Source organism: Podarcis muralis, chromosome 5 (genome assembly GCF_964188315.1).
Source record: "Podarcis muralis chromosome 5, rPodMur119.hap1.1, whole genome shotgun sequence".
Lineage (NCBI taxonomy): Eukaryota > Metazoa > Chordata > Lepidosauria > Squamata > Lacertidae > Podarcis > Podarcis muralis.
The window spans coordinates 74,431,119-74,444,150 of record NC_135659.1 but is presented as its reverse complement, the minus strand read 5'-3'; the positions used below and the strand labels follow the sequence as shown (position 1 = coordinate 74,444,150).

Here is a 13,032-nt window from a genome sequence, read left to right as displayed (position 1 = left end):
GACAGGTGGGTGGGGTTGTCCAGCAGATGGAGAAATTAAGGATCAGGCCCTCTACTGAGATCCAGTTCCTCGCCCCTGCTGTATTCTCTGCTAATACTAAGGATCATTAATACCATCTGTTTTAGACCCAAACTTTTGCCACAGTAAACCATAACAAGGATCAGAAGCATGGGTGCTGAAGATATTGCAGATCTTAATATTGCGCAGCTTGAAGCAACTGGATGCATAAAAATTGACTCCTTTTGGAATACAACATTGTCCAGGTCCATAAGTTTGATTCAAAGCTTTACTTGCAGAACTTTCTTTAAAACAGAGCAAAAAAACAGTAAATGATGCACCCAAACAGTTCCATGAGATCATGTGCGTGTCTAGCACAGGCTCAAATTCTTAGAAATAAAATAACTTATAATCACAGCTGACAAACATAGCTCTCTCTTTCATAGGTTCCATTAGCCTGCATTCCAGCCCTAAGAATGTTGAGTTAATGTATAAGGGCTTATGCATGCAGAGAAAAGGGATAAGAAAGGTTTAAGTTGGTTCTGCTGTTTGTTTTGGGTGTGTTTCGTCCTGCACCTGCAGCTAGTTAACCATGTGTGAATGAGTCAGCAAGCATGTGAAAGTGATTCAGCACAATCTACAGTATAAATACTGTTGTGTTTAAGGCAAGTTTGCTCTTTGCCCCTGCCAGGAGCATAATCTGTATGACGTAAGGAGACTGTATCTACAGCTGAGTATAACTGAAACTGCATTATTGTCACTAAAGCAACTGACTGCTCCTAGAACTAGTGTTCCTTTTGGCACACTCTGCTGGCATTAGGATGGGTGCATGCCCCAACAATTTACACATCCTTCCACTGGCAGAGGAAGAGGCGTGCAGGGGGAGCGGCACACCACGCCCCCAGGCCGCTCTAGGCGTTGTGGTGTTTCCAGGGGCTGCCAGGCATGGCACAGCCTTCCAGAAGCCTCGCACCGCCTCCGGTGCAGCATCTCGTGAGCAGGAGGCTGAAGACAGCAAAGGTAAGAGGGGGGGAAAGAATTAAGCACTTAACCCGAGGTACCACTGTACCATTATTCAATATTTTGCACTATTACTAACATTTTTCTTCCTCTCTGCCCCTGCCCCCCCCATACAAATGTGTCCTCTTTTTTTTGCCTTTCGGAATATGGCAACCCTAAAAGAAGGCAATCTGTGTCTGAGGATGCTACAATTTTATTCCCTTGTCCTGGTCAGATAACTTCCTGTTGGGATTTAATTTTCCAGTGGCTTCTCTGCCCCCCCCCTTCTCTAAGGGTAGGGGATCCATCAAGAGGGTCTACCTGATGGACTGCATTGAATTTAAAGAAAACCACCGTGGTAAAAGCCTTCTTGTATGTGTCACACATGTGACACAGCCTATGAAGGTCTCAGATGCGCAGCGATGTCTGATGAGCTTCATTGCCCTCTGTGATGGTAACAAAAACATCACCTCTCTGTAAATGAGTGACGGGATGCCTGTGAGAGGTTAGCTCAAGTCAGGTAGCTGTCTATATGTGCTCTAAATGTCACTTCCTCTGGGAACAATGGAAAGTTTATTGTGATGAGTGACTGCTTTATATAGTGATTCACTGACGGAGATAATTGTGTGACTTATTGGAGAACAGGGAGGGGAGAGCTTTCCGGGGAAGCTCAGGAAATATGCAAGGAATGGAAGGAATGAGAGTCAGGTGAGTTTCCTTCTGATTCTGAAGTAACAAAGAAATAGATGCTGCTGCTGCTGCTGAAAACAGAGTAGGAAATATGGATGTGTTGAGATGCAGCAGTTCCATCAGCCCTAAGCAAGCCAACAAGCAAACAAAAATGGGTTCAGATCTGGTGGTGTGCATTATTTACAATGCAATTCTGTGCATATTTACCCCAAAGTGATTCTTGCTCTTACTCCATAGTAAGTATATTTAGGACTGCATTCTTAATTGATCTGAATCGTAGTCCTGGGGCTCCCTATTAACTTTTAGTCTATATCCAGATAATGGCTGGATGTGTGCACAATGGCAGATGCTCCTTGCTGATATCTTGCTCTGTAACATGCTGCGAGGGCATGGGCTATAGCCTACACCAGCCACCCACAGATTCTTTGGACCACATCTTTCAAGCCAGGGAATGGTCAAGGACAATGGGAGCTGCAGTCCAAGACATTTGAAGGTTACAAGATTGGGCAATGCTGGGCAGTGAGAGTGAGGGGAGGTAACCAAATCAAGCCCCCCCCCCCCCCCCCGTTAATTTCACTGCTGTCTCCACATGCCTATCTTTATTTTTCTTGTGTTGCCTAGACTAAACAGCCCAATCCACTTGCAATGATGGGTTGAGTATGGGACACAGGCAAGTGGTTAATTGCAATGACCCAGAACCCCCCCCCCTCCAAAAAAACAACCTATGCTCTTACTTAAGGCTTTGTAAGGCAACAAGTTAAACAGTTTCTGACAAAAAGATTTTAAGAAAAAGTGAATTTAAGTTTGAATAATTAATAACCCCTAGCAGCAGAGGGCCAGGTAGAGAGTTCTGGAGGGCCACATTCATCACTTTAGGCCTGAGGTTCCTTATCACTGTTGTATTCCTATCAAGTAATATGTTTTCAAGTCATGCTTTTCTCATTTTATGTCGAAGAGTAACACTGACCTTGTGTTATCCTTGTGGGAAGTCCTGCATTTCCTTTAATCACTGATAGGAATGTTTTATTTATTTATTTCCTTATTTCCATCATGGAACAAAAGGCAGTGTATATGTGGTTCTTAGGCAGTCACCCATCCAAGCACTGACCAGCTTAGCTTAAGCAAGTTGGTAGCCTCACATACCCTCAGGCCACACCCTGAGACCTTTATGTTTAACTTTAGGTTGAAAAAATAATGTTGTATAAGCCACCCTGGATCTGTGGGAGAAAAGAAATTACATAAATAAGTCAAGGTGCTCTTCAAATCCAAACATTCTAGCCTTTTTGCACCTCGCTGTCCTATCGATCTTCCCCGTTTGCTCTATAAATGTTACCTGCACCACAATTTTATGCATTCGTTTAAAAAGTGGGGATAGGTTTCCAAAGGCAGAAATAGCTCTTGGGCAGCTGGTGCCAACTGAAAAAACAAATGAGACTCTGAATGTCATCTCTGTCTCTGCATAACTGTCCTTCTGCTGCTCCCCATCCACTGGAGGTATCAAAGCAACCCTTAAATACAGCTGTCTTGAGCGGTCCTGGCCCACCTCGGGGAGAACGTGGTTACATTTTGCACTCGGCCTACAGATGATGGATGATCCTCCCTGAGAAGGTGAACTTCAGGTTGAGGTCAAGCCTCTGACAATTGACAAGTCTGCCGAGTGTCAGCTCTCTCAATTGCAATATAATGATCTGTCTTCCTTGGTGCAGGCAGGACTTCAATAGCAAAGCAGCATCTGAAGTGCTGGAGTTTAGCAGCATCTATGAAGTAGTATAGTGGGTAAAACCTCTTAGTCTAGTATTACACACTTCTCTGAAAATCAGCCTGACCTTTAAGCATGGGGCAACTGGACAAAGGAGTCAGCTTGGCAATGATGAGACATGTGATTTTCTTAGGCTGTCCAACCTACCGTGTGGGTGTTTCTCCTGGCTATGCCCACACTCTGGGACAATAGAAAACCAAATTATTGTTAGGATATTTCCGTTCCACCTTAAGAGAGAGCAGGCTTGTGAGTCACAGAGTCTGCGTATTTCCTGTTGAGGATGTTTATGTTTGCTGTTTCCTTTCGATTTCAGTCGGTCGGAGTCACTGACTCAGAATGGTCATGTTTTCCCTTTGTTCTGTTCAACGCTAAATAAACTGTAAATATACTCTCCTGCTGTGCATCTTTTGCTGTGTGGAGTCTGCTGAAAGAGTGTGCACCAGCCTAGGAATGTGGATCCAAAGGCTTCGTGTCGCTAAATGATACTGCGTGACTGCGTGACTACGGGAGGCAGATGGATGTCCGGCAGCCGGCTTGGGGCCAGATGGACGTTATCTCCCTGGCAGTATCCCAACAACAAGGTTTCGGGCCCAGATTCACAGCACCTACAGGAGAGTAAAGCTGCAACAGACTGCGTTTGAGAGGTACGTGGGAAAAGCGAAAGAAAGGGAGGCTTTTCTGTTTTACCTCGGACGGAGCCTTTGAACTCCGGCAAGGCTTAATTGGCCTGGGAGCCGAGCCAAAAGGCATCGTGATTAATGGCTGCCAAGATAAGGAGTCTCTGAAGTTAAAAAAAGACTCACGGCTAAAGCAGAAAGCTGGAAATGGGGTTTTTCCAAGCTTCTGAGGCAGATGCTGAATGCCTTAAGTTACATGGGCAGAATTATGAAACCTGGGCAAAATGGTGTGAGAGTTTGCTGCGTCAGTTTAGGGTGTGGCATACCGTGAGTGAGGCCCCCCCAGTTCCTCTGACAGAGAGATGGAAAGCCGATGATTCGAAGGCGATTGACGTAATAGTCTTATCCGTATCTCTTGAGGAAATTAAGACGCTGGCTGGCAACACCACTGCACGTGGAATGTGGTATGCTTTGATGAAAGCTCACAACTCAGTTGTCCCAGCCCAGAGTTTGACTGCATCGGAGGTCCAAGCTGTTTCCCAGAATGCGAGTGTATGCAGGGATGCTGAGGGCACCGGTTGCAAGCTGCAGGGGGAGCAGACTGTGATGTCATCCCAGGCAGCATTCCAGCCTCCAGGGGGAGCCAAGGAGTCAGCAGCTGAGAGCTCTGTTTCTCGTGAGAACCAAGGTCAACGCCTTTGCAGAGGCCGGAAAGGCAAAGGTAAACAGGCGTCTGCAGATGGCCAGGAGCGAAGGGAGGGTGAAGAGCCCGCGCCAGGGAAAAACAAGGCTTTGTTAGCTGGCACTGCTTCACCAAAGGCTAAAGGCACGTCTGCTGACCAGAAGCAGGGGGGCAAGCTGCAAAAGCCCACGCCAGTGGAAGACAAGGCTATGTCTGCTGGCACAGCTTCACCAAAGGCTAAAGGCACGTCTGCTGGCCAGGAGCGGCAGGGGGGCAAGCTGCAAAAGCCCAAGCCAGTGGAAAACAAGGGTTTGCTTGCTGTAAAGACTGCTCCAACAGCCAAAGGCAGGTTTATTATCGATTCAGGCGCCAGCCGCCATATTTCGAAGGATCGCCACCTCTTTATCTCCTTCAAGCCTCAGGAAGGTGAGATCCACCTGGCTGATGGAAGGACGTTGCAAATTGCAGGAGAAGGGACTGTGAAACTTGCAAGTTTGCATACAACCATCAGTAATGTTCTGTATGTTCCTGGAGCTGCAAGCAATTTGTTGAGCGTCCCGCAGCTTACTGGACGTGGTTTTCAGATTTCCTTCAAGAGGAGCGTCTGTGTCATCAGTAAAGGCAAAGAGGACTATATGCATGCAAAGTTTATGGATGGTTTGTTCCATATAACTTATGAGGACACTGCTGTTGTATCTAATGCTGATTCTTGTTGTGTTGCACAAACTAACAAAGTTCTTCATGCAGGTTGCATTCATGAAGCGCATCGAAGGTTTGGTCACCTCTCTTGGAAGGCACTGGCCAAGATGCCAGAGGTGGTTGAGGGTTTGAACATCAAACCCTGTAAATATCACATGAAATGTGTATCTTGTGCTGAGAACAAGGTGAAGGTTGCTCCAAAAGGCAAAGAGTCTAGCAGGCAGGCTTCCAAGCCCTACCAGCTAGTGCACGCAGACCTAGTTGGGCCACTTACGCCCTCTTTAGGAGGAGCAAGGTTCTTCATGGTTCTAATTGATTCTTTTTCTAGGTACATTCATGTGTTTTTGCTCGAACAGAAATCGCAAGCGTTTCCGAAGTTTAAGGCATTCTGTGCTTGGTTGGAGAATGCTCACGGTAAACGTATTTCCTGTCTTTTTACCGATCGGGGCGGGGAATTCACTTCTCAGCAGTTTGAAGCTTTCCTGACTGAGAAGGGAATCCAGCATGACATGTCAACCCCCAGATCGCCATGGATGAATGGGCTTGCGGAGAGAGCAAATCAAACATTGCTGCAAGGAATGAAAACCTTGTTGCATGATGCCAATCTCCCTGATAAGTTTTGGGGGGAGGCTTTAGGGAATCTGGTTTACTCCGTTAATCGCAGATTGTCATCACCCATTGGTTGTACCCCCTATGAGAAGATGTTTGGCAAGAAACCCAACACCAAACACATGAGAATTTTTGGTTCTGACATGTGGGTACGCACCCCACAAACCAACAAGCTTGGGAAGCGTGGGGCACATGGTTTGTTCATGGGGTACGAAAAAGGTGCATACAGGGTATGGATGACTGACTCTAAATCCATTAAGTTCACAAGGAGTGTTGAGTACAATCCTAAGTGGGGGGAAAATGTGGGAATTTTCCAGAGTTACCCAGAGGAGGATGAAGGTGATGTCAAGCAAGCAGCTAAAGCTGAGGAAGCTGCTGAGGATGATGATGATGAGGATGATGATGATGATGATGATGATCAGAGTTCGGATTCCAGTTCAGTGGGCGGCGCTGCTGCTGATGTCAGTGAGAGTGATGACACAGCAGACTACAAGAGTGCAAAGGCCTCAGTCAGACCATCTGATGCGTCTGACAATGAACTGGAAGAACCACTGTTCACCATTGGTCATTTTTCTCCCAAGAAAGAGGAGATGAGTCCAGAAGACTTGCGTTTAGTACGTAGGTCTGAAAGGGCGACCAAAGGCAGACCTCCAAAGAGATTTGCTGATGAGTTTGCTAAGACTGCAACTGCTGTTCTTAGTAGCTCAGAGAAGGTGTGGGAACCTTCAAGCTTCAAAGAGGTTCAGGAGTTAACCTCTAAAGATGCTGAGCCTTGGCTTAATGCCATGAAGGCTGAAGTTGATTCCTTGAACAGGAACCAAACTTGGGAGCTGGTACCGGTAGTCCCAGGTATGAGACTGGTTGGCAGCAAATGGGTCTTCAAGGCCAAGACAGACCAGAATGGCAAGGTTGTCAGACACAAAGCCAGATTGGTTGCCAGAGGTTTTTCACAGGTACCAGGACAGGATTACCACGAGACCTACTCACCCACGGTCAAATATGAGAGCATTCGGCTGATGCTCAAAATCGCTGCGGAGGAGAAACTGCATGTTTCCCACCACGACATTAATACAGCTTTTTTGTACGGGATTTTGAACGAAGAGCTGTTCATGCTTCCACCTGATGGGATGCAGATACAGAAGGGAATGGTCTGTAAACTGCGGAAATCCTTATATGGTCTCAAGCAGAGTGCCAGGTGTTGGAACACAAAACTCACTGAGACATTGCTTTCTCTAGGTTTTCACCAGGGCAAAGCTGATCCATGTGTGTTTGTCAAGGAGGAGGGGCAAAACAAACTGTATTGTTTATGTTTTGTTGATGATCTTCTGATGTTTTGGAAGAATCAGGCTTTCTATCAAAGCACCCTAGCTCAGCTGAAGGAGCACTTTGACATGAAGGATCTTGGTGAGGTATCCAACTATCTTTCTCTGCAGGTGGAGAAGGACCAAGCAGGTAATTTTCTGGTACACCAAACACAGAAAATTGCTGATGTATTAACCAGGTTGAATTTGGTTGATGCAAACCCAGCAGACACACCGATGGTGACAGGTTACCAGGTAGATAGTACTGCTGAAGCGTTTTCTGACACAACGCTATACAGATGCGTTCTAGGCAAGCTGAATTTCATTGCCAGATGTTCAAGACCTGACATAGCTGTAAGCTGTAATCTGCTTAGCAGACATGCCAACAATCCTACGGTTCAGGATTGGAAAGCTCTGAAGCGCATAGCCCGCTATTTGAAAGGGACTATGCACTACAGGCTGAGGTTCACCAGTCAGAAGACTGGAGGTCTTGAAATCTTTGCAGATGCAAGTTTTGGAAGTGACACCACGGATGGTACGAGCACTTCTGGAGTATGCTAAATGTACAACCACTGCCTGTTTGACTGGTTGTGCAAGAAGCAAACAACAGTGAGCCTAAGTTCCTGTGAAGCAGAACTCAATGCTCTGTCATTTTCACTCATGGATTGTGAATGGTTGATGCAACTGTTTAAGGACATCGGGGTTTCTGTGAAATGTCCTATACAAGTGTATCAAGACAATAGATCGTGTTTGGCTTTGCTGAACTCTGAGAGTTGCAAGCAAAGAACCAAGTACTTGCAGATTAAGCTACATCGTGCAAGAGAGTGTATTCAGAAAGGACTGATTCGGGTGTCCTACATGGCAGGAAATGAAATTCCTGCTGATCTGTTGTCTAAGGTTGTTAACAAAGAACAACTTAAGGTTTACACACAGAGGTTGCAATTGGGTGAACCACAGGTACTACAGGTTACACGGAAAGGGGGAGGATGTTAGGATATTTCCGTTCCACCTTAAGAGAGAGCAGGCTTGTGAGTCACAGAGTCTGCGTATTTCCTGTTGAGGATGTTTATGTTTGCTGTTTCCTTTCGATTTCAGTCGGTCGGAGTCACTGACTCAGAATGGTCATGTTTTCCCTTTGTTCTGTTCAACGCTAAATAAACTGTAAATATACTCTCCTGCTGTGCATCTTTTGCTGTGTGGAGTCTGCTGAAAGAGTGTGCACCAGCCTAGGAATGTGGATCCAAAGGCTTCGTGTCGCTAAATGATACTGCGTGACTGCGTGACTACGGGAGGCAGATGGATGTCCGGCAGCCGGCTTGGGGCCAGATGGACGTTATCTCCCTGGCAGTATCCCAACAATTATTAGTTCTAATAAATCCAAACACAACAGATAAAAATACACATTTTTCTCTGATGGCAGAGTATGCTCCAGCAGTTCATTGATCATTTTAAGTATTGTGGCTCTTTCTATCCCTTTCATTGCCTCTTTTGCTGCTTGTTGTGCTTGTTTTACTGTAGTCTTAGTTTTATGTTGACTGTAATATGCCTTAAGGGTCTCCTTTGGATGGCAAAGACAAAGTATAAATATTAAGGTTGCAGCCTTTAATTCGGGATGCCTTTTTAGTAGACTAATGGCACAATCACACACAAGTATACTCAAAAGTTTCATCGAGTTCAGTGGGACTTACTCCAAGATAAGCATGTAAAACACTCTGTTTTCAGAGTCATTTGTGTAGAACCTGTGGCCCTGATGGTGTTGTTGAACTACAGCTCCCATCACCCCGGATTGTTGGTCAAGTTGTCTGGAGCTGATGGGAATCATAGTCCAACAGCATAGTCCAAGTTGTCTGGAGCTGATGGGAATCATAGGGAGGGCCACAGGTTCCTCATCTCAGGTGCAGTGAGCATATTTGTGTTAGGAAGAGAGAGAAAGTTGCATATATATGATCTAAACAGTGTTGCATTCAGTTAGCATCTGCAATCTGCATCCTAGCATGATCCAGTCACTTACTGCTCCCTCCCACACAATACATGTAAATAAGTGACTGACATAACAGAGATGAGCTTCAGATGATGAAATTCCACAAAGCCGAATGTTAAGTCCTTCTTTTTGGTACAAAGAATCAACAGCACAAGTTTAGAATGGGGGAGACCTATCTTGGCAGCAGTACTTGAGAACATGACCCCACTCTTAGCTGGTCTGAAGAAGAATACGAGCCTTCAATGTGCTGCAGCTGCTAAGAAAGCTAAAGCAATCTTCAGCTGCATAAATAGAAGCATTGTGCCCAAATTGCAAGTAACAAATTCACTCTATTCCAGGCATAGGCAAACTTGGCCCTCCAGATGTTTTGAGACTACAATTTCCATCATCCCTGACCACTGATCCTGTTAACTAGGGATGATGGGAGTTGTAATCCCAAAACATCTAGAGGGCAGAGTTTGCCTATGCCTGCCCTATTCTGTGCTCAGCAGACTGTGGATCTGGGCAGCACATTTCAAGAGGAACTCTGACAAACTGGAGCACCAGTCCAGACTCCAGAGGTGAGTGATCAGGATGCTGAGGAGCTACCCTATGGTTCAAAGAGCTGGGCATATTAACTTGGGAGCAGCAGTGTAGTGGTAAATTCTGAAGTGTAGGCCCTCATCATGTCAATCACCATAGCCGCACACGCTTCTAAGCAGCCCATACAACCACTGCCAAAGTCTTGACCAATGCAGACATTATAGCTTCAATACCAAGGCAGTTTTTTTCCTTAACCTTCTACTTTGCTGAGCATCTAACCTGATGAGCTCTGGTGGACTCATATGTTTGCTCGCTGTTTTGTGACACTTTGCCTGGTAATCGCAGAAGGGCTTTGGTATTTTAAAGAATAACCATTCATGCTAAGGTAACCTGCCTTATGATTTGGTATGCAAAGTATTTGCAACTAGTGTGTCAGGAGATGGCATTGTTGTTGTCCTTGCTGAGAAATGTAGCAGCACTTAATCCCTGCCTCTCCCTGCTCCGCTACACAACTGGTTGGGAGACATGAAGATTCAGGAGAGACAGGATAGTTGTCCTGAAATATCTGAAGAACTGTCATGCAAAAGATGGAACAAATGGATCAGATTTGTTCTACGTGACTTAAGAGGACAGGAGTAGAACCTACATATGGGAATTGAAGGGTAGCTGTTTTTGGATGAACATCAGGAGGAACTTCTGAATGGTAAAAGCTATTTGACAGCAGAGCACAGTGATTTGGGAGGCGGTAGGCTTTTCTTACTGGAAGTATTTAAGCAGAGGCTGGTCATCTGACAAGGCTGCTGTGGCTGCATCCTGCATTGAACAGAACTTTGGACAAGATGACCTCCAAAGTCTCTTCCAACTGTCTGATTACTCAGTTAAATTTTTCAGCTTCCAGCTTTGTCAGAAACGCTGTTGGATTTCCAACCCGAGATCTACCACCATTTGGGAGCAAACATCATTTGAAAGCAAGATTTGGCCTATTATTGAAGGAATTGACTCCTGCACTTTATTTAGCCCTGATTCATATGCTGCTGATGCAGTATGTGTTAGGGGGAGGATTTCTGTTTCAAAAATAGTTTCTCCTATTGCTCTAAGTCCTATTTTTTCCTGATAGTAAATGCATCAAAGCCGCCCACTGCCTCCTTATTCTTAAAATGTGCATAGCAAGTTAATTTCAGAAGGTTATCTTGCAAAAAGCGAAGACACACGTGGCATTTTCCAGCTGGCCTGACTTCATAAGCAAGGTGAGGCAGCAGGTTCAGGCAGCAGGGGGTGGGGGGAAGGATTCTGATGGGATTTTTTTTTTGTACATACACATTTACCAGGAACTTAACTGAAATGGCTGGCAGAAGTGGGAGAGAGGACTGTGTTCTTCCTATATGCAGTTGATAACCTTGCATGCTGCTCATTTCGTAACATTGCAAACTATAGCCAGAAAATGTCAGAAGGAACATTTGGCCATAGCTCAGTAGTAGAGCATGCAGAAGTTCTTGGGTTCGATCCCCGACATCTCCAGGTGTGACAGGAAGAAAATCCTACCTGGAACTCCTGGAGTCTCACTACCAGGCAGTTTAAACAATACTGAGCTGGATGGACCCAATAGTCTCACTCCACATAAGGCAGTTTCCTATGTTCCTATGTCAATTGGACCAGGAGAAGCCAGTGCCATTGGCGAGAGAGGGGTTGGGCAGCAATATTGGATGGTTAGACTCTGCTTCCATGGTCAGATGCAGTTCAGACATAATTGAATATCATGGTTTACAGCCTCACTCCTTGTTGTTGTGTGCTTACCCTCAGACATTGGTGAAGACCTTGATGACTCATTTACAGGCCATGTTGTCGGGTGGATGCTGGCTCTTTCTCAGTGACCAGTGAGGCCACAGGAGCATTCTGTCCCAGATCTTCCCAGCCAATATCTGGGTGAAGGGATTGTGAAATGCAGGGAGAGTCATCGTGGTGCCCTCAAGGGCTACAAATCCAACCATGCCCAACCAACATGGTAAATGACTGGCGCTGTATTCCAGTAACAGCTGGAGGACACCATATTGGCTGCCATGGTGAAATGCATTTTTATCTTGCCGTATTTGAACCAGTGGCCCTGGGAGCATATATGCATTTGTACATGTGTCTCCATAATTGTACAGACCACTTGTTTCTCAGCAAGCAGTGGCTCCCAGGAAAGGGTGGGGGGAGAAATGTATTTTATTCATTAACTGTAATAAAGCCTCAAAGCAGTTTACAAAAAAGCAACAAAAAAGCAACGAAACTGTCAGTGAAAACAGTTTAAAACAACTATTATAAAGATCCAGAAAATACTTAAAATCAATTATCATCTTAAACCCAGATTAAAACACATGTCAACATTCTACATGTCTGAATATGCTTGCCTAAACGAAATGTTTTTAGCAGGCACCAAAAAGAGGACAGTGAATGTGCTTGTCTGATGTCAATAGTCAGGGAGTTCCAAAGTTTGTGTGCTGCCACACTAAAGAATCCATCTCTTACAAATGCAGAACAAATATTATGTGGCACCTCTAGCAGTGGCAGTTCTGGTGAAGTGGGAAATTCTGAGGTAAGGCAATCTCGAAAGTAAACTGGTCCCAAGCTGTTAAGGGCTTTATATTCTGCTACCTTGAACTTGGCTCAGAAACAAACTGGAACCAGTACAGGGACTCGGCTAGATTGGTAAAGAGCAATCTTTACCAAGATTGTTGTATAATATGCAATATAACACTGTGACACCAGATGGTGCTGTGGAGTCCCATCTTTCCCTACCAGATTTCCGTGTATGAGTTTACAACGCGTTTAACTGAATCGCTTCTTTGACGTGTCTAGATCCAGCCTGGGTCTCTTAGGAGAGGTGTTATATGCTCATTCCTGTGACCATTTGTGCCACCACACTCTACACTAACTGGATCAAGTGCAAAGAAAACCCCACACAGAGTGCCAGAAATTGGTGCTTTGTGTGCACACCTGTATACATAATGCAATGTGGCTCAAATAACATGCCACTGAAAAGCAGCCACGCTGCTCTAGTGTATTATGTTTAAAGCTAAGCACGCTGGTAGAAATAACTGTTTTGAACATGCATGGGCATTGTGTGGAGTATCATGTATCTCAGACTGTGGACTTCACTGTAGAAAGCACAGCTGGAACATTGCCCTGTCACTTGG

General features: G+C 45.3%; 1 long non-coding RNA gene across 1 annotated transcript in view; it reads left to right on the top strand.

Moving 5' to 3' along the window:
- Nucleotides 1–523: 523 nt before the first annotated feature.
- The window catches only part of LOC144327694 (uncharacterized), a 76,353-nt gene continuing 63,844 nt past the window's right edge, over nt 524–13,032 (top strand). Inside the window, exon 1 of the long non-coding RNA XR_013392774.1 lies at nt 524–1,017. This is a non-coding gene — a long non-coding RNA (uncharacterized LOC144327694). The remainder of the gene's footprint in view (nt 1,018–13,032) is intronic.